The sequence below is a fragment of the Lissotriton vulgaris genome, chromosome 5, assembly GCF_964263255.1.
Source record: "Lissotriton vulgaris chromosome 5, aLisVul1.2, whole genome shotgun sequence".
Lineage (NCBI taxonomy): Eukaryota > Metazoa > Chordata > Amphibia > Caudata > Salamandridae > Lissotriton > Lissotriton vulgaris.
Window position 1 is genome coordinate 1,304,810,465 of NC_141693.1, and position 22,187 is coordinate 1,304,832,651.

A 22,187-nucleotide genomic window follows, 5' to 3' on the forward strand; every position below is an offset into this window, starting at 1 on the left:
CGATACTGACCTTCCAATCAGAGGAAGTGATATATATGACTAGGGTTCCCAGTTTTCCATTTTTACTGATTTTTACAGATAAATACCAACGGAAAACAATGTATTTCCTGTCTGTTTATTTTTATAAGTGGAAAAATACTGACAATTGTGCTTTTTGTGATAGACTCTCCATGCTGTCTTTCATGAATTCTAGGCAAAAGCTGAGCAGATAGAGAGAATGGGGAGTTTCAAAACAAGATCAGATTTCCTTAAATAAAAGCATGTATTAACATATATTTGTAGTATAACACAAACATGCACCTGTGGGTGTAGTGTTTTGTTATATGTGGCTGCTGAATTTGCTAAAAAGCGAAAGGCATCCAAGTATGAGTAAACACCTAGGAGTTAAATAAATGTAGAAATGTACCATTTTATGACTCCATTTATTCTCAAAAAACAAAGTAAATATGGATAAATACCAGTAAGCCAGCCAAAAAATAAAAATAGATAAATACAGACGGAAATGTTACAAAATAAATACCATAAAACCAGAAGCCCTAATCATGATTTACTGTAATAAAAAGCACCTGCAACATGAACACGGCCTGACCCCCTAGAATCCTGGCAGCAACTGACATACCAATCAATGCTAGAACCCTAGAGCACCCACATTTCACAAATAATCCACTGACCCCACAATTTAATCAATACAGAAACACCTTCAAATGTATACAAATGAAAGAACAGCAATAAAAAAGTAGAAGAGAAAAGAGAAAAAAACCAAAGGGAATAAATAATGAATCTGTAAAATATGCCTATTTACAACATGGATTAAGCGAAATGAATACACCAACTAATCATTAAAGTTGCATTGCATTTTTACACACATGATTCAACTTCCTCAGCAAACCTAGAGATTTATTTCTTGTCCCTCCCTGCATTATTGGAAATTGGGAGTCAGAGTCTTTCTTTCCTGCCTAAGCATTTCCCACGTTTTCTTGATTGCAACTAATTACACTAATTCGATTCAAAATCTACGCCTCTCCTTTGATTGATAATGCTTACATTTTTCCCAGAAATTTCGACAAGTTGTCTTCGACTTCCCCAACCTTTACCTTCTATTAACACAGCACTTTTGGTGGTTCTAGTAACCCAGACTGGTAGGGAAATTTGAAACTCTGCTTTTCTAATCTTTCTTGGATTTGGATAATTGCCCAATTTCCCTTGCTAAAATTGTGGTCATGAGAATTGTGTTTCTCCTCAAAATATTTCTTGATGTTAGCTTGTTTTAATGCCACAATATGAGAAACACTTTCACTAGACTGTTTCAGACCCTCCTTCTCAGTTTTTAATCAATCACATAATAACCTAGTGTGCACCCTACATCCACTTAACAATGTAAACGGGGCTTCCTCTGTGTTACTATGCGAAGTGACGTTATAGTTCCAAATTACATTTTTCAAAAACTTGGACACCTCCTGACCTGAGGTTACAGCTGTATGGATCCCTTCCTTTACAATCCTATTAGCCCTTTCTTCTAAACCTTTGGCATTTGGGGAATATAGGGCAATTTTCAGGTGTTTTATATCATTTTGTTAAAAAAAGTAAACATACACACACTGACACGAGATGAGTACCACTATCTGTGATAATTTCTTTAGGTGAACCCTCCAAGTTAAAGGCATTTTCTAAGAATGGTATGGTGGCATTGGTACTAGGAGACTTATTGAAAATAAAATAAATCTACTTGGATTAGTAGTCAATCCACAAAAACCTAATCTTGTCTGTAAACAAAGAAAATAGACCAGAAAAATCCAAATTTACGTTATCCTAGGCAGCACTGGGGAATGGTATTGGATGCAAATGAGTTTCTCCATTCTTCCAATGCTTGTCTGAAAGAAGAATTTGGGGCATTCATCAATAGATGGTGGCATAATGGCCAGGGTGGCCAACCTTGAAGCTGAGGAACGAGGTTCGAGTCTCGGTGTTGGCTCAAGCATCCTGTGTTTCTCGGCAAATGACTGAGTCTCTCCAGCCTGAAAAATGAAAGTGTCGATCTGTAATGCAACTGGTGCTCATGTAAAGCGCTCTTATATACCATCAGGTCGAGTTAGCGGTATATAAAACTGCAAAACAAAAAAGGCATTTTTCTTATTAGCATCTAATGAGGGCCACCAATGAAACTGTTTCAATCTTTTGCAAGTCTTAGAAATTCTCAAGTGCCCATGATGGACTAACAGTATCACTTCATGTCTTAGACTTTGAGGTGGTACAAACAAGTCACGATGCATGATTAATCCAAACACAATTGATAATTCTTCTGAAATTTTAGAAAAGGTACTTAATTCACCAGATAAGCATATACTTTACGCCCACCCATGCATCACAAAATCCATAATTTACTTTAGATTCTCATCACTCTTACACAATTCAGACCATCTTTCCTCTGATATTTTGTTGCTACATTCAGTGATGGCATCAAAATAGCCACCACACACTCAGTACCATCCAAGATATCTTCATCATCACTAACCAACGATATTTGAGACAAGCAATCAGCTTGAAAAGTTTACCACCAGGAAGATGTTTATCATCAAAGTTGTATTCCTGCAGCTAAGAGATCAATCTTGTTAATCTGGCAGACCTATTACCAAAACCTCTCCTGTTAGGTATATGCACAAGGGGTTTGTGATCAGTATACATATCAAACTGACATACCCTAATATACATTTTAAATTTCTGCACTGCCCATATGCATGCCAATGCTTCCCTTCTATGGTACTGTAACACCTTTCAGATTATTCAAGTGATCTTGAAGCAAAATCAACTGTTTGTGCATTATCATCTACCCATTGACTGAGAACTGCCCCAACTGTGATCATACATTTACTTTCTGTTTTATAAGCACAAAAGACTGATGCCTCAACCGTTAACTTTTTAACTCTACAAAAAAATTTCTTGCAGTTCTTTGGACCACACAAACTTTACTCTTTTTCTAAGTAAAATTCTTAATGGTACAACAATCTGAGGAGATCCTTGTACAAAGCATGCAGAATACTTTGTTAGACCAAAAAAGAATTCAAGCTGTCTCTATTCTTGGATGCTTTTGCCTCTTCAATGGCCTTTTTGATGGAAAACCTGGGTTTTATGCCAGCAGATGAAATACTGTAACTCCTGTACGCCAAATTGACACTTATTGCATCTAATAGTCATTCTTGTCTGAGTCAATACACTAATACATTCTTCAAAATGCAGTCATGAATTTGTTTGTCCTGCAAAAATCAGGGCATTGTCCTGATATGCATTTACACCCTGCATATCACCAAATAATTTATCCATCATCGTTCGGAAAACACCAGCCACTGACACTAAACCGAATGGAAGTCAGAGGTATTTGTAAGCTCCAAGCGGTGTCACAGACGTGGTTAGTTCTTGCTATTCTGACATCAATGTGATTTGGTGATACGCAGAATGTAAATCAATTATGGAAAAAAACCTCTAGTGTATGCTGGTGGAAAACGTTGTCTATGAAGGCAAGGGGTGTTCCCATAAATGGGAAAAGATCTAGGGAGATGGAATGAACGCAGGGGGATGTTGTGCACACCTATGGGTGGTTCCACTAACTTTGAAGTGAATGGAATAACATGAAAATATTAGCTGTGGGGTCGCTTTGTGTAGGGCTGTTGTATGAGGGCCGAGCCGCAATGGACATGTTTACTGATGTAAGATATATGTCTGCAGTCATCGCTTCATTGTACTTTTTTTGCAATAAAAGGAGCTATTAAAATTATGGATTTTTTTTAGCACCACCCAAATTAGCCAATTTGGGTTCGGTTTGCACAAGTTGATGCCAGACCTTTTCCTAGCCACTACAATGGGGGAAACCCACTGAGAAGTCTCAGTAGACTCAATAATGCATTGGGAACACATCTCTTTCATAAACTTCCTTTAAGTCCTTTTTAACACTAAGAGGAACATTCCTCACTTTATGGACCACAGGCTGAGCATAAGGTTTAAGCTTTATGTGATGTTCAAATCCTTTAATGTGCCACGTGTTCCCGGAAAACTTTTCTAATTTTTGCAAAATTTGTTCAACATTCTGAGTGTTCTTATCCACACAAGCTATTGGTACTTGCTCTTCGATATCTCCTTCAAAATAATATTTTCGCAAATCACCAATGAAAACGGGGTTCTCAGCAGCAAGTAAGAAATATTTATATGAGCCCATCTTGGCTAAGTCTTGCCACCCAATAATATTCTTCCCTCTCACAACTACATAAACCTTGGTAGTAGGAATTCTTCCTAAACAGTCTACTCTACTTGTGAAATACTCAATCATGTTGATATTCTTCCTCCTGAAAGCTTTAGGGTTCACCTGATGGCACTAGATTGCATTCACTATCTCAGTACTCATAAAAAGTGGAACCTTTTAAATTGCTATGGGAGACCCCGAATCTGCCATTACTTGAAGAGGTATAATCCCAATAGATAAAATAACATTGTTAAGTTTCTCCACACATACATCCTCTGAAACATCCACATTACTGATTTTTACAGGGTTCTTGTTACTTCTACACACAACCTGAAAATGACTAGGTTTTTTTTACATGCCTTGCAAAGTTTCCCACAAGATGGACAAACTGGATTATTTCCAAGATTTCTTTTAGAACCACATCTGTAACACAGTAAATTGGGTTTCCTTGTTTGATGTTTTCCTCCTCCTTTCTCGTGTATGTTAACCAACCACACTGCTCCTTTACAGGACTCAGTATCTGCATCAGATGTTGTTAAAATGCTGACAGGAATGTCAACATTTAATGCCTTTGACAAAACCATGGAGAGTTCAATGCCCTAAGGCAGATTGATCACTTCCATAAGTGTTGATTCCTACATCCCATCAATCTTTCTTGAATTTTTCTCAAATAACAATAAAACACAAAGTAGTCATGAATTTACATGTCAATATCAGATCCAAGCTCGCAAGTAGCTGCAAAGATCCTTAATGCTGATATACACTCCTCCACACTCTCTTCAGCATATAATGTTTGCATAATCTCTCCACGGCCTCTTTGTATGGATCCCAGTCACAATCCCCAGATAGACCTTTAGATGGTATTAACACTAGCAGGTTATAAAAAACTTATTGGGCAACTGTTCCCAAACTATTAAATAGTAATGCCAATTTCCATGTTGCGGAATATTCAGAAGCTTTAATGGCAACCAGGACATTTTTAAAAAAGCTGAACCACTATTTCCATTTTATGGGTGGTTTCCTAGGATTCTGCAAAAACGGTGGGGGTAACACAAGTGGTATGTAGATTATGCCATAATATACTTTTAATGCTGAAGTAACACTTAAACCTTTACAAACATTTTTATTTTGTTATGCGATAAATACGAACGACTCACAATACAAAATCTCTAATTAGTACCAAGCTCTATATAAGATAATGGGGGAAAGTATTGAAGAGTTTATTGTATTTTACGGTGCATCCCCAAAGTAGAGATGAGCCCACAGTATATTTTTATATCAGTGCGCACTGGATGAGCATCTCTTCAAGATTTAAATCACTAGGATGTGTAGCACGATGTGCAAGTAGCACATTTCCACTGCCTACTCTTAAAAAATGAAAAGGTAGCGTTTCCTTTTTTAATTTCTTTTTATTAACACAAAAAGGAGAGCATCAGATGACAGTTGTTTGGTGTGTCATGAACAATATATTGTATACCTTTGGTAACATGTAGTATCACATTTCTGGGTAAAGTTTGTCTCTGACCGTTGACCTGAAAATAATTCAGGGACAGTATATACAGTATTAACAGTTATTAACAATGTCAGGTGATTGTGCAACCATAGTTTTACAGCCTATAATGTCATCTTGTCATGTTGAGCTCTTGGAGCCATACATGGGCGGCCTCTAATTGTGTTCCATCTACCCCACACCCTCTCCCATTTCCTGGGGTATCTCTTGCTCTCGAACACTGATTTCCCCTCCACCATCCACCACTCCATATCTCCTTTCCAGTTGTTCAGAGAGGGAATAGTTGTCACTCCCCACTTTTCCACAATATTATGCTTAGTTACCATCATACCCAACGTTACCCACATTTGGTCTGCTCTTGTCTAGTCTGTGGCTTCCCAGATATTGAGTAGGCATAGTTTGGCCGATGATCTTATAGGAGTATCAGTGACTTCACTATTGCATGCTAGCACCCCATTCCAGTATGTTTGGACCATTGGGCATTCCCACAAGATGTGAAAGAAAGTCCCCACCTATCCACTCCCCCTAAGGCACCCCATGTCAATTTTTATCCGTGTAAAGCAGGAGATGTAACTGTACTAAGCGGAAGCGTAGTCTTGAAGCAACCACTCACGGGGAGGCGAGAGCCCCAGTTCAGTCCTCTTCCTGTAGGTCTTCTAGGTCTGCGTCCCAGTGTTGCTGGAGCTGGGCTAGAGTGTCTGGGTAATTGTTTATGAGTTTACAGTATATGAGTGAGGTTGCCTTGGTTGAAAAGTGTTCTTCCAACAATCTGTTCTCCAGAGGGGACGATTCTGGTAAGGCCTCATCGGGGGTAGTACTGCCAGAAGAGCATGCCGATCTCTAGATAACAAAAGGGCTCAGTAGGGGCTAGTTTGTATGTACTTTGTAACTCCATAAATGGAATTAGCCCCTTAGTTGTGCATATATCTCCCACCATGGAGATCCCTATCAGATCCCACCTGTCAAAACCTTGTCTTCGAGCCATCGTACCCAAGAGTTCTGAATCCCATAAAAGAATGGTGCATGGGAGTCTTTTCTCCCACCCTAATTTATATAAGGTTGAGTGCCAGAGGGCGACTGTAAGTGCCGTTGGTCCCTCTGAGGATTAGTTACATGGACTAGTGTACAACCGACAACGGTAAACCCCAGTCTGAAAGACAAGATGGTCCATGTGATAGGCTGGTTTGTCTCTGGGGTGGTGTGCCCAATAGTTGATCGTTGTGAATTGGGCTGCTGTGTACTACGTTTGCAAATCAGGAAGGGCAATCCCCGCTTCGTATCAACCTTTGGTCAATTCTAACAAAGCTATATGAGGGGAACCTCCATCCCAAACAAAAGTCCTGAGTTCACTATTGACTGTTTTGTAAAAAGTATCTGGTATTGGGACACGGGAGTTCTACACAATGTAAAGGGAACTGGCCATCATCTAAAACAGTGCTGCCCTTCCCAATAAGGAGAGGGAAAGGGATCTGCAGTGTCCAACATCACTTTTTTCACATGTCAGGAGTCACATAAGGTTTTTGGCAGTCAATACCTTGGAGTCTGTGGTCACGCAGATACAGAATTATCGAAAACTCTCTACAACCACTTGGATCTCACTGCCAGGAGGAAGGTGGGGTGCCAGTCCGTGGAGGATAAACATCACAGATTGAAATCACTTAATTAGGTACCCAGAATATTCCTCAATGATCGAAAGGATGTTCATTATCCTGGGGACAGTGGATCTGGGAGAGGCAATGTACAGGAGACTGTCATCAGCATACAATGATATTCTATCATCCCAGTCCCCCGTCCAACGCAAGCTTCGAATCAAGCGGTCCTCTCTGACCCATAGTGCGAGCGGCTCGAGAATCAAGGCTAAAACCAGGGAAAAAAGGGGGCAGCCCTGTCATATTCCTCTGTGGGGAGAAAAAAAACCTTCAGACCCTGCCATTAACTACCACCCCCACTCTAGGTTGTGAGAATAGTAGTCATAGCCAGGAAAGGAATTTTGGGCCAAAACCCATATGTTTGAGGACAGAAAAAAGATATGGCCATTTAACCGTATTGAATTCCATGCGCAAATCAAGTGACAGTATCCTTGCGTCTTCCGTGATTCTGTGGGCTCACCCCAGGACTCCATGGAGTCACCGTAAGTTCAACATCGTACTTCAGCCAGGAATAAACCTAATTAGATCACGATGGACCAGTTTCATAATTAATGGAGTGAAACGGAGTGCAAAAGTCAAGAAGTCTTTCTCAGATGTAGGTACATCAGAAGAGTATATTTGTGAGTAGTAGGCAGCAAATGAGTCAGTGATATCTTGTGGGTCTTTCAGACGCTCTCCTTCCGGCGACTCCACTTCCGCCACACAGTGCGGTCTCGCCTCTCTAGCCAGGCAATCAGTTTCCCTGATCGGTCTCCAAGTTCATAGATCTTGTGCTGGGTGGCTTTATGCTTATTCCTAGACGCATCTGTCACTAAGTCCTTATATTCCTGCTGTTTCAGTTGCAGGCGTTATTGTATGTCTGCTGGTGCATTTTGTACCATTTTTTTCCAGCAATAGGATTTATTGTTCGAGCTTCTCCACTGCCCCATTTTTGTCTCTTTTGTGTCCCACCATAAGAGACAGTGCCTGTCCCCAGATCACCGCCTTTTAGGCTTCCCAGAGTGTTAGAAAGAAGAAACAGAGTTTTTTTTATTTCTTGGAAATAATGTATGGTATTTTGTTGAGGCCCCTCTTGTATGGCTGGGGTTTTTAAAAACCACAGATTTATGGGAATTGTGTCTCTTGCCCTTGGATTACCTCCACAGCAACTTGCCCACAGGGGCGGAGTGGTTCGATATTCCTCTCGTTAAATGTTTCACCTCTCTAAATTTTGCAAGAGAAGAGGCAGTGGAGATGAGGAGGTCAATTCGAGACCTACTACCATAGGCCCCTGAGTGAAAGGTGAAATGTTGAGGGTCCTCCAGACATCTGCCAGCCCCATCAACGTTAGAGTGTTTGCTGGCTGAGTTATTGAGGGGAAGGCCTGTCTTGAGGGGTGCGCTCCATATTATTATCCAGAGTCATGTTGAAATATCCCGTCATTAAGACCTCCCCATCTGGTTTGGATCAGGAGTGCTCTCAGATCTGCAAATATAACAGAGTGGAGACCACGGGGCACTTATGCTGATATTATATTGATCGGTCCCCCCTCCCTAATGCCTGTTCATGTGGGTAACCGGTATTGTCTATCTTACCATGTATTTTGAATCATGATTGGAAAGCTCTTCTTAAGGAGGATAAATGCCCTGCGGGTGCCAGAGGTATATTCCGCGTGGGCTGACATTTTGTACCCCCATCGATCGAGTGCCTTGCATGTATTTCCAGGAAGATGCGTCTCTTGCAATAAAACAATGCCTGGGGAATGTTGTTTGATGTACTGTGGCACTATCCCCCTTTTAATGTTGTCCCCTGGTCCATTTACATTCCATGACAAAATGGGGAGCTCAGTGAGCTTTGTGTCTGTTCCCACTGTAATTTACCTATATGAGACTCATATTCCTCCACCACAGCCCTATCCCTAGATCACCAACACTGTCATTTCGTGTCTGTTGTGAACTTGTCAACCAATATTTATACAGAGAACTGATTTTTCTACCCAAAGATGTAAACAGTAATGTAACGAAATAACATTAGCTGGAAAAAAGATATGTGAAAACTTTCAGAACGATAAAAGGCCCCTTACCCTCTCCCTGCTTCCCTTCATGACGGACGAAGAATTGGCTGCCCCCCACCAACTCAGCAGAGTACTTTTTGCCTTGACCCAACATCTGAATATTTAGGTTTCGTAGGCCATCCCCACAGCCCCCCACCTAGCCCCAAGTTTAATATAGTGAATCGCACCCATTAAAACAATAGTTAAAAGTCTGACCTTTGAAGATCATGTTGGTCCACCGTGAAGCTCCGAGGCCCCCCTCACCTCCCAGGCCAACCCGCAAGTCTCTATGGGACGTGAAGTTCTCCGGGATTGTTCTCTCCTCTCTCGTCAGTCTTTATGCCTTTGCTCTGTTTCTTCACCTTGTGCCAGAAGGTTTCTTTCAGTTTGTGATCCTTGTATTCCCTTTATCCTCCCTTGAGTCTCATGGTGTGCTCCACATCTTGAGCCACCGACAGATCGTCAGCCCTCCAACCATTCCCAAGCCTCCTCTGGGGTGGTAAAGAACCAGATCTTGCCCTCTGATTCAATGAGTAGTCTCGCAGGGAATCGCATGGAGGACTTCACTTCCTTTTCTCCTGCAACACTTTCTTGACTTCAAGAAACTTCGTCTTTGTTGCTGGACCTTTAGCGTGAAATCTCAGAAGAAGGTTATGCATACAGTTTCATGTAGGACTGGTGGAGCTACTTTCACCATTTGAAGAATGCTACTGCGATCTCTTTGGTGAAATAGCCAGATGAGCAGCGGTCGCGGTGGGGCCCCCGGCACTCTATGCGCCCTCTCGACAGAGAAAAGTTTGGAAACTCCACGGGGAGATACTTGAGGACGAGGTCCACCACAAATAAATCAACTGCAGGTCACTCAGCACGTTCCGGAACCCCCAGGATTGGAATGTTGTTGCACCTGGATCTTCCTTCATAGTCCTCAAGTCATTCCTCCAGGAGTTTATTAGAGGCCTCTAGGTCCTTCACTTGTGTTTAAAGGTTGCTGGTGTCTTGTCCTATGGTGGACACTGTCTCCTCGATTTCTTTAACACAGGATCCTAACTTGCGGAGGTCTGCACACATCAGAGAGAATTCCATTGTGATAGAGTCTATCCAGAAATCCAGGGCAGTATGGATTCCTTGTATTGCGTGATTAGCGTTGTTTCCCTCTGGAGCAACGTCCCTTCCGTGCACTCAGAGGAACGCGTTCTTTGATGAGTGCACGGAAGGGACGCTGCTCAAGAGGGAAACAGCGCTAATCACGCATTTCTTCAACCCTCAGCACAGGGGGTTTTACTTCTATGCACCACCACCCAACTTATGAACTGACTTATGCTCATCTAACTCGTGTGCGATTTCCACACTCCGTTTCTGTATTTCATATTACTCCTTGTATTGCGGACATGATGTCCAGTGAGGAGACCGAGGCCTCTTCTGGCTCCTGATGAGTTGCGGAGACTTAGTGATCCTGAGGGTGTGGCAAGTTGTCCGCCCTCCTAGACTGGGCAAATTTGTCTATTTTTGTATGATTAGACCCCTTCACTGCCTTCCCCCAAGTCATTCTGCTGGGATAAAGTGCCTGGCGGTGGTGTTGTAAATCCAGTTAGACAGTGCGATGTCCTCGAGGGAGAAGGAACAGGATTGTGGCACCTCAGCACCTCCAGGCCAACGCATCACCTTATCTTGCCACCCAAGACCCCACTCCTCCATCCAGTGGTTTCCGGTCTGGCCGTATAGAATTTCATTTAAATTTTTTAAATGCATCCCGTTTTCCTTTAAGGAAAACAAGTTGCATTACAATTTTTTTTTATTTTAGATTAAAAAGCAATCACACACATGGTGGTTTGCTGACCCCAGCAGGCCACCATCCCTGTGATTGTAGCCATTCACAATGGGCCGCAAATTGTGACCTGCCTCATGAGCATTGATGAGGCAGGTTCATTTACAACCCACTGCGAATTGCTAAAAGTGTCTAACACACTGTTGTATATAGCAATTTGCTATTTCCTAATAGTGAATTGCTGACATCACAAAGACGTGATTTCGTACATCTGGCCCTAGTTAACAAATGTAGGGCCATATTATCAAGAAAGGGCGAAACATTTTCGCCGCTTTTATCGGAAGGAAACTGCCGCTAAAGCGGTGATAATGGGCTTGATAATATGCCCTTGTGAATTCCCATAGAAGCCCAGGTTAACACCAGAACCTGGGCTTCCATGGGAATTCATAAGGGCATATTATCAAGTCCATTATCGATGCTTTAGCGGCAGTTTTCTGCTGATAAAAGCGGTGATAATGTATCGCCCTTTCTTGATAATATGGCCCGTAATTCGCATAAACATCACAGGAAATTATGTCACAATACACAACATCACAGCTACATGTCATCACAGCAAGTAATATTACGCCTTTGTAATATATCTCACTTACACAGGAATATGCCAATTTGAAAAACAACAATAAACTAACAAAATCACGAACGAATATGAAAAAAATATTTTGGGTTTGTTTTACAATTTTTTTTTAGTAAACCACAAATATTTTCTGCATATCAGAGTTTATTGGAGCTCAGAAATGGCTCAAATTGAAGAGACGAGATATGGAACCTGATAATAAATGTTTAAATGCATCTAAAGTGTAATCAAAATGTGTTGGGTGTATTTTTTTAACAGTTAAGCAGTCCGTTAATGCATGTTTGTTTCCTGCCGGTATTCTACATATCCAGCTTTAAAGCACTAAAGCGTGGCAATTATGCTATTCATTAGGCAACAAAAGGGTTGCTAGGGTTTATCTCCCTCTGCTTCCTCAGATAACACATTCAAATATGGCGCCCTACTGCGCCTTTCTAACACTGAATAGGATGCTGCCGATGATAAGGGTTTTAAAACACTCTGATGCCTGGTTCCATGCTCTCAGTGTTTATAAATGCAAGCAGCTTCAATGCTGGGACAAAAGGGGGCACCTTTCAGCCTCCTTTGACCTCTGGTAAGTGGAACGGAGTCCCCTCTCTCAGGAGTCCCCACTCTCAAAATAATGGGAGGGAGAGTCTGTAAACCTGCGCCCAACCGCGTCTTGTGTAGAAAAACAACAATGTCTCAATCGGTATTATTGAGAGAGCTAATTAGTAAGTATGTACAAGACATTACAACGAAAGTGAAATAGGGAGACTCGTAGTTTGTTTTAAATGCGCTCAAGGCATCATATGTTTTGAAAAAGAAAATACAACAATGATTGTGGAAATAATTGGGAACAGTTGCATTAGCACTGTAAGCAATTATTGCAGGGGCATCCCGAAGACTTTGTGCACTTAAGTACTCGTGGCACTCAAAGGTGAACGGTGCAGGTGACAAGTGAAAAAAACAGCGAGGGCACAATGTGAAAAGGTGACATGTAGACGATGTGATGGTTCAGCAAAGGTTATTTACATAGATTAATCATATTCTTTAGACATTTTATGAAAGAACCATAGTTGAAAAAGGCGCAGCAAATCGAGCTGGTATGTCAACGGCGTTTCGATCCTAATCAGTTTGGATCATCATCAGGACCAGGTTGCCTTTTGAAGGTGCTGAGGTAATGATGTTGGTTGCGCAGCAAGGTTTGCTCGCCCTGTACCAGAGGCATCTGTGTCCAAGAAGTGGGGTCCAAAGTGATGCGCAGGATCACTTGGTGCGCAAGAAGCCAGCCGAGGGGGCAGAGCCCGGAATGGTAGGTCGTTCCAATGATGGGAATCGGGATGAGGCTGTATCCAGTATGAAGGAATCTGGAGTGACAGAGGCCCCGGAACGGCAGCGAGAGCCAGGAGATGAGTAAAGGCTGGAGACAGGGTTGGAGCCACGATCCACTGTTGGTCGGCTTTGAAAGAGGGTGAGGAGCCGTCTAGTGGGTCCGTCCGTAAGGAGAAGAGGGCGTGGTGTCAATCTGGATGAATCAGCTTCCATGGTCGGAGTCATGATCTCCACGTGGCCGCCACATTCATGAACGGCATGCAAGAGTAGACTTGTGGCATTTATTTCCACCTAAAACTACGACTACTGAGAGAACCGATATTGGTTTGTTTGAAATCAAATGTGTTTTGAGCCCATTACATCCTGGGTGTCGTTGATGTCCCATCTCCGTGACAGTGGTCAAGATTCTGTAGGTTAGTATCAGTGGCAGAGGACAAGTTGACAGATTTGAAAAGACTTGAGGAAGGCAGTACAACAGGCAGAAAGTTTGCAGGTGTCATCTACCAGATGGATGTACATGAAGGGGAGGAGGGAATGTCTTAATTCAAGAGCTACAAAGGGGAAGAGATCAGGAGTTGGAATGGAAGTTGACATGCCATCTGATTGCCAAGCTGTCAGACTACAAGGCACAATTCTTCAAGGAGCACAGACTTTGGAGCAGCGCTCATTCCAGTCTAGCCATTTCCTGATCTTCATGGATAACACAAGACCAGTACAGCAGCAACATAAATCTTATGACCAGGTCAATCAGAAACTCTGTGCCATGAAGCTTTAATTCATGCTTTTATATCCAGCGAAGATCCGGATTGTTCATAACTCTAGGTTGCATTTCTTTGACTCACCTGATGAAACGCCATGGGACTGACTGATAGAGTAGTTCCCTATGAGATGCAACCGGGTCTCAGGGTGAGGTTTGCCGGTGTGTTACTCCTACAACGCATCTTTTACAACGTAATGCTGTTACAACGCAGCTATTACATCGCAAATACCATTACAATGCATGCCATTACAACGCATGGCATTACATAGCAGATGCTATTACAACGCATACCATTACATCGTAAGTATTGGTAAGTATTTACATTTTTTTTTTTTTTATTTAATATTTTATAATTGATTTATTTATTATTAATTATAAAAAAATATTTATTTCGTTTTTAAATATTATAAATTAAATATATTAATTTAAGTATTTTTTTAAATAAGTATGAGTATAGGAGTATATGTTTTGGGGTACTGATGTATATGTTTTGGGGTGTTTGGGTATTTTTAGGTTTTAGGGCAGTGTTTGGGTTTTGGGGTACAGGGGTGTTTTTAGGTTTTAGGGCAGGGTTTGGGTTTTGGGGTACAGGGGTGTTTTTAGGTTTTAGGCCAGGGTTTGGGTTTTGGGGTACAGGGGTGTTTTTAGGTTTTAGGGTAGGGTTTGGGTTTTGGGGTACAGGGGTGTTTTTAGGTTTTAGGGTAGGGTTTGGGTTTTGGGGTACAGGGGTGTTTTTAGGTTTTAGGGCAGTGTTTGGGTTTTGGGGTACAGGGGTGTTTTTAGGTTTTAGGGCAGGGTTTGGGTTTTGGGGTACAGGGGTGTTTTTAGGTTTTAGGCCAGGGTTTGGGTTTTGGGGTACAGGGGTGTTTTTAGGTTTTAGGGCAGGGTTTGGGTTTTGGGGTACAGGGGTGTTTTTAGGTTTTAGGGCAGGGTTTGGGTTTTGGGGTACAGGGGTGTTTTTAGGTTTTAGTGCAGGGTTTGGGTTTTGGGGTACAGGGGTGTTTTTAGGTTTTAGGGCAGGGTTTGGGTTTTGGGGTACAGGGGTGTTTTTAGGTTTTAGGGCAGGGTTTGGGTTTTGGGGTACAGGGGTGTTTTTAGGTTTTAGGGCAGGGTTTGGGTTTTGGGGTACAGGGGTGTTTCTAGGTTTTAGGGCAGGGTTGGGGGTTTGGGGTACAGGGGTGTTTCTAGGTTTTAGGGCAGGGTTTGGGTTTTGGGGCACAGGGGTGTTTTTAGGTTTTAGGGCAGGGTTTGGGTTTTGGGGTACAGGGGTGTTTTTAGGTTTTAGGCCAGGGTTTGGGTTTTGGGGTACAGGGGTGTTTTTAGGTTTTAGGGCAGGGTTTGGGTTTTGGGGTACAGGGGTGTTTTTAGGTTTTAGGGTAGGGTTTGTGTTTAGGGATAATTAAATTATATTTACCATTTTAAAATTGATTAAAATATATTTAATAAATTAAATTAATTATTTTAGACTAATTGCATTTTTTAATTAAATTAATTAAATTAAATAAATAATTATTATTAATTTAATTTAATTTCATTATCAAAAATATGTACTTTAAACTAATCACCTTTTTTTATTAAATTAAATTAATTACTATTTTTAATAAAATTACATTTATTAAATAGATATTATTTATTAAATAGATATTATTTAATTAAATTAATTTAATGACAATTTAAAAATGTCTTTTAATTTAATTTTCTTAAATAAATTAATTACAATAAACTAAATAACATTTTTAAAAAAAGCTATACTTACCTATACTTACGATGTAATGCCATGCGTTGTAATAGCATTTGCGATGTAATGCCATGCATTGTAATGACATCCGTTGTAATGTATCCCGCGTTGTAAAATCTGCGTTGTAACGGAACGCGTTGTAATACATCGCGTTGTACTGACACCAATCCGGTTTGCCTGACCATGGACCACAAACTCGCCTAACAGATAAATCCAGCAGGCCACATGGATGCAGTAAATCCCACAGAAGGAATGGGAGTCCCCAGACTTGAGGAAGTCTTCCAGGTTGAAGAGTGGACATATAGGAGTGGGACACACCTTGAACCTTGATCCAATAGGGGGGAGCTCTTCATCTCCCATGGCCCTTGGTCAGGAGGAAAAGGGATAATATATACCTGTTCCGTAACATACCATGACCCCTCTGTAGTCACCTTATGCCAGCATCACTGTATCCTTTGAATATAGTTTTTATCTCAACACTGGTTGTAACCGGGAGGAAGGAGGAAGATTTCTGCTGGTTTGTTTTCTTTCCATTTTTTGCTGGCGATAGATGCTTCTGGGGAGGAAGTATGGGGAGGGGAGGAGTTGTGGGATGAGAGGTTTCTTTGCTGTTTGGACGGTTCTGGTTTTTGTCAGATTTGATGTGCATTTATCGTCCATCTTAACCCTGACAGGGGACCTTCGGACATATCATGACTTGCATCTACACACTCCGTGATGGGTCACATGAGGTCATCATGCATGAGCAAAAATCACACGGTCACCTCGAGCATACTGCAAAGAGCCGCTTATCTGTCCCCATGTATGCATTCACTGTTATGACATGGATTGTCATTGGAGTGATAGATCGTATTTAAACAAGGGTCCTCCTCCAGTTTGTAAAGAGACATGAACCTGCAGTATTGCTTGCTACTCTGAGAAACTCATCTTATCCAAAGAAAATGCACATTCCTAGCTCACTATGGCTATGACAGGGTATTTCATGCCGAGTATATGAGAAGCTTCAGGGGAGTAGCAATTCTTATTTACAGGTCACTCCCTTTAGTGAGCTCCTAGACCTCCCTTGACCCCTGTGAGAGGGTCAGGGGCACGCAGTGGCTACTGGGCCCAATTGTGTTGGTAGAGGCATTTTACTCCTGATGTCCCAGGGCCAATTTACTATGGATCCTGCGTAACTGTGCAAAGCACTCCATCTGCACTTGACCCTCAGGTTATGTGTGGTCCAAGCAGTCAAGGCTCCATCTGGGGGTGAGGTGTAGATACAGCTTAGTGGACATGGGCACACAACTGAAAATGCATGCATCAGCAGCAATAAATCATTGTCCAGCCAAATACTCTTTCACAACATTCACAAACAATTACACAGTCCTCCCCTGAGGTCAGAGCTCTCTGGCTGTTCCCTGTCACTCTCATTCCTCACGTTAGCGATTGGTTATTCCCCATTCACTATTGATCACATCAGGGTATGCCTCACTAGAAGTCTGAGTCAGAACAGTCCACCACGGCTCTGATTTGAAGTCAATAGTGTTCCAGCACACACACTCTCAAATTAGCACCAAGTTACCCTAGGGCCATCAGTTCTGAAACAGATTTTATCCACACCAGCAGGAGGCAAGTGATCAGAGTCTGGGAGGGCACCCTGTCCCTGGGCACTCGCAGCGGCTTCAGCCCAAATCAGGTGAGTCCACCACACCCGATTCAGTGGGTGCAGTCAGTGGGTGAAGGCTCTCTCTCTCGTAGTCATGCTCCTGCAGTTATTGGAGATTTCCTAAAATTTTTCCTTTAGGATAAGTGTTAGTTTGCTCCTGAGGGGGATGGCTATGATGAGCCTGTTATGCATCCCACGTTTGCGTGGTATACAGTGGGCCACACTGCTACCAGATAAGGCTGTCTTCATGGCAGCCCTCTCCTTGCATACATGGGTCACTCACTCAGTCCTGCACATGAATGCAAACTTTTCTTCCCATTTTATCCCTCCGCTATCCTTCTCACTCCAAGTAACTGACTAATATCCACCACTGAAATTACTTCATATTTCACTATATTAATTCACCACTAATCCTTTATGGACTTCCTGAAGAGCGTGCGTCAACAAGTGCTATATAAATACAAACCTTTTTTCTCCTCTATCCTTCGGCTATCATTCCAAATGCAAATAACTGACTAAACTATCCACCACTTAAAATGTACTTGCATGTTTCACTATACTAATTGTCTATGGGTCCCGGAGTAGCGTGCTACTTGCCGAAAAAGCGCTTTAACGCCTTGTCAGGGGTCGTAAGTGCTATATAAATGCAATTACAATACAATACAATATATGGGCAACAACCCGATCAGTGCAGCAGTCATTTCCTCATATCTTGCACACAAAGTCCAATCAACAGATCTCTCCACTGGACCGGACCCTCTAATGCTCACCTCTTCCGCACTGGGCACCCTGGCCATGGGAAGGTGGTGCTCCAGGCTCCAGGGCAGGTGGCCTTGGATTCCATGGGTGTTAGGTCTTGACCCTCAGACTTGGTCACAGGTAGAAGTATTGCAGAGCTTCCCCTCCTCACACAACCCATCTGGCTGCTTGGGAGATGACAATTTTTGGGGTCTCTAACTCCCTCTAGTAGTCTATTTTCAGACACCGGATGTGATTTTTGGTCCACGTCTCTGAAGTGCTATGTTGGGTTCTGCTTCTTTTGAATTACATGCTTCTGAACTCCCTCTTGAAAAACAGTCTGCTACATAAGGTATCTCTTCAATGCTGATAGTTCCACAACACATGTCAAAGGAGTGACTAGAGTTCAAACCTGGATCTCCTTCATAGTGACATGTGCATTAAAATTTTAGTCCAGGGCGCACAGCCCTACTCTTTATGATTCTCTTATCATCCATATCTCCTTCCTGAGATGTGCTTAGGGCCCTCCTTGAGATCTCTCATCAAATAAAAGGGCACCCTCTGAAGTGTACAGGAGAGGCCCCGAGTGCCCTCCCAGGCTATTGGAATGCAACAATCCACAAATCTGTCTGGGAAGATCTTTCTACCTCTAATCCATGTTTCATCATGCAGGCCTTGGTTTCCCAAAATGGAACCAATGCCCTCCATGTATTTTACCACCCACAGGGATATTCACAACCGTGCATGTATACTGCTTATATGCGCTCTAAAGTACTGTATTCTCCATGTACTGCGCCATTCAGAGGCAAACATACATCCAGCATTTAAATTCAACATGGGCACACTACCCAACACTGTATCCTATATGCATTGTACCACTCATTGGCTCACATACACCCAGCATATGCACTTATACTGCACTCTTCAAGTATTGTACCACTTACAGGTACACATACACCCAGCACATGCACTTATCCTGCACGCACTGCACTCTTCAGGCCTGATTCACAAACGTCTAAATTTACGACTTTGGGAATTTATAAGGAGCATTTAAGAATAGTGCCTTTATGTTCGCACTTGGCATGGAGATCCGGCCTGAATGCAGATATAAAGATAGTAATCGTAAATGCCCTTTGTGAACTCCCAAAGTCATAAAGTTAGACGTTTAGTCTACGTTTAGATCAAATGCCAAAGTTTACCTTTGTGAATCAGGCCCTTGGTGTATTGTACCACTTCCAGGTATACATACACCCCGCATATGCACGTATCCTGCATGCTGCACAGAACAGCACTAAATCCTTCGGGTACTATATCACTCTCAGGCAAATGCATGAGCATGATTCGTGTTTGCCTATGACAACAAAGATTTGCTTTAGGGATCGAGACATCAGTACAGTTGAGCACTCAGGGCAGGGGTGTACATCCATTACCATGCAGAGGACATTTCCATCCAAACAACTCCCTTCGGAGATATGTAGTTATTAAGAGCTCCATGGGGGGTCACAATATAACTTTCTTAGCGTTTGTGTTCACCCTTCTCTCGCCAGGTCCACCCTCCAGACCATCGGCGGACTGCTACTAGGACTGCCACAGGTAGTCCTTATTCTTTTTGGTGATAGCAATGATATTATGGGTGCACGTGACTCAGTTGGGCCCTCAGGAACAGAGCAGGCAGGAGGGGCCTAGCGGAATGGGTGAACGGCCTGAGATTGTGTGAAGCCTGGAAGGTTTTGAATCCGGAGATACACCCATGTTTTGGCAGCCCATAAATCACTGTCCCATATTGACCTGCTGCTGCTGCTGCTGTCACTGACATTCCCAGATCCTACCTCGGGGCATCTCGGACAATGCCCTGGTACCAATCTGCCTGGTGGCTGACAGAGGGCTGTAGACCCAGGTGGCACCTCAATGCCTAGTTGATACACAATGTATGCCCCTCAGGCTGAAGTAGCTCCAGACCGTTTTCAAAGCAAACTGGGGGACTCTCCTAGAGCACTATATACAGCAGCGAACTCCATCATGGGGGCCATAGCATGGGCATTCCTAAGGGGTAGAGAGCTGGAGAAAAAAAACTATTGAATTAAAAACCCATATCTTGATCCTAGAATGGGAAAACCAGGGTTACCAATCTGAGGAAACAAGGCGACGCTTGGAGGCTGATAGGGCTTCCGTGAGGCAGCTCCTTCTAGAGGAGCCATGTCAATGTTGGATGGCATGCGCCACACGGGTGTATGAATGGGAAGATAAATCAAGTAAACCTCTTTACTGGTTAGCAACAAAAGATATCATGACCCGTTTAATTTCCCGCCCTACAGGACATGAGACAAGTCTGAGCAGCCTCATAGATTGCCTCCACCTTTGCAGACTATTACAGCTCTCTACATGCGGTGATACCACTTTCCACTTGACAGCAGGAGTTCCCACTCAGATTGGATCTTCCACTGCCTTTTCTGACACCAACAGAGATAGATGTCTACAAACAACCTCTCTCGCTGCAGGAGATAGAAGAGGCCCTCAAAGATATGAAGTCCAGTGTGACACTAGGACTTGATGGATACCCATTTCAGTATTCCGATTGGTATTGCTCCTGCCCCTCCTTGAGATGTATCAGGAAATGATAGACAGGGAATTCTTCCCTTCAGAGTTGTGCTTGGCAACCATAGTGGGACTCCACAAATTGAGCCAACCTCCACATCAGTGGCCTCTTATCACCCAGCAATCTCTCCTATTCTACTGGCCATTAGAACATCCTGGAGTTCCTATACAGCAACCCTATCCACAAAGCCATATAGGAGGTTTGTAGAAGGGTCCTGCTCGCATTGAGGTTGGTGCGGTGGTGGTTTGGCTAGGACTGCATAAAAAAGAGCAGAAGCAAAGTGGAGAGAGGGCAGGAAAACAGGGTTTTGAGCCAAGTATTATAATTTTTTGGGTGGGAATAAACCATAGAGATGGGTATTAAAAGTCAAATCATTTCGGTTAATGTCAATGGAATTTTAATCAAACAAAAGTATGAAGGGCTATTAAGATGGCTGGCTTCCTTTGCACCACAAGTCTTTTTTCTCCAGGAAGCTCATTTGAAAACAAATTCACCAAAACTCTTTGTCCCAAGAGCATTTTCGAAAGTTTTTTTTGCTTCAGCTGGGATGTCAATAAGAGGAGTAGCTATTTATATCTTGGTAGGGACCTGGATTGGGAATTCGTTCAAGTGCAGAGGGATCCCCATGGGCGATGGCTATGGATAACGGTGAATTTAAATGGGACCACTTTAAATGTTGTTAATTATTATGGGAATAAACAAAGTGGAATCCACTCAGAGTGATAGTGATCCCTAGAGTGATGGGGAACACACAGTGTTGTTTAAATGCCCCTCACACACCAACAGGCCCCTTGGTGTCATGCTTCATCATCGGGGCCTTCGCACCCCTCTACGGGATGCGGCGTGCTACGACTCGCGGATACGCAGGAGCACTTGAAGTGAACTATGTGTGGGGGTGTGTGTTTTATACAAAGGTGTGAGTGAGGTGAGGTGAAAAAAGTGAGTGGTTAAAAAATACCTGGCACGTGGGAAAAAAATACTTTATTAAATCCCCGGCTGGTATTATTAAAATAAAAGTGCAGGACGTGGTTTAAATAGATACGTATTAGGGTATCCAGACCACTGTATCAAAAAGTCAACATGTTTCGGAGGTCAAAGCCCCCTTCTTCAGGACAAGGGTTAATGCACTTACCCTCCCCTTACTCACATGTAAAATGTAAAAGTGTCAATAAAAATTACCACAATGTGTAATGTTCCTAACAATGTTAAATGTTAGTGAATGTCGTTGCGCCCAATTGGCGTAAGAACCTGTGGAGACAAAATCATAGATAAACATACAGGTCTATAATTCACAGGTTAAAGGAAAAGAATCAAGCTTCTCTCAAAAAACATCAGGTTGAACCAAAAATAATGGGACCCTGGAAAGGAAAAAGAAAAAGGACACTACAAACACATAGACACACACAACACCAAAATTACTCTCTGCTCAGATGGAAGGAGAGCAAACATAAAGGAATAAAAGTCTTACTTAAAGTTCCCAATTACAGGACTTCATGAGCCTTAGCGTATATTGGGGAATCCTTCCTTTCTAATCAGAAAACCTAAGAAATCAATATCCGTATTTGGGCATTCCCC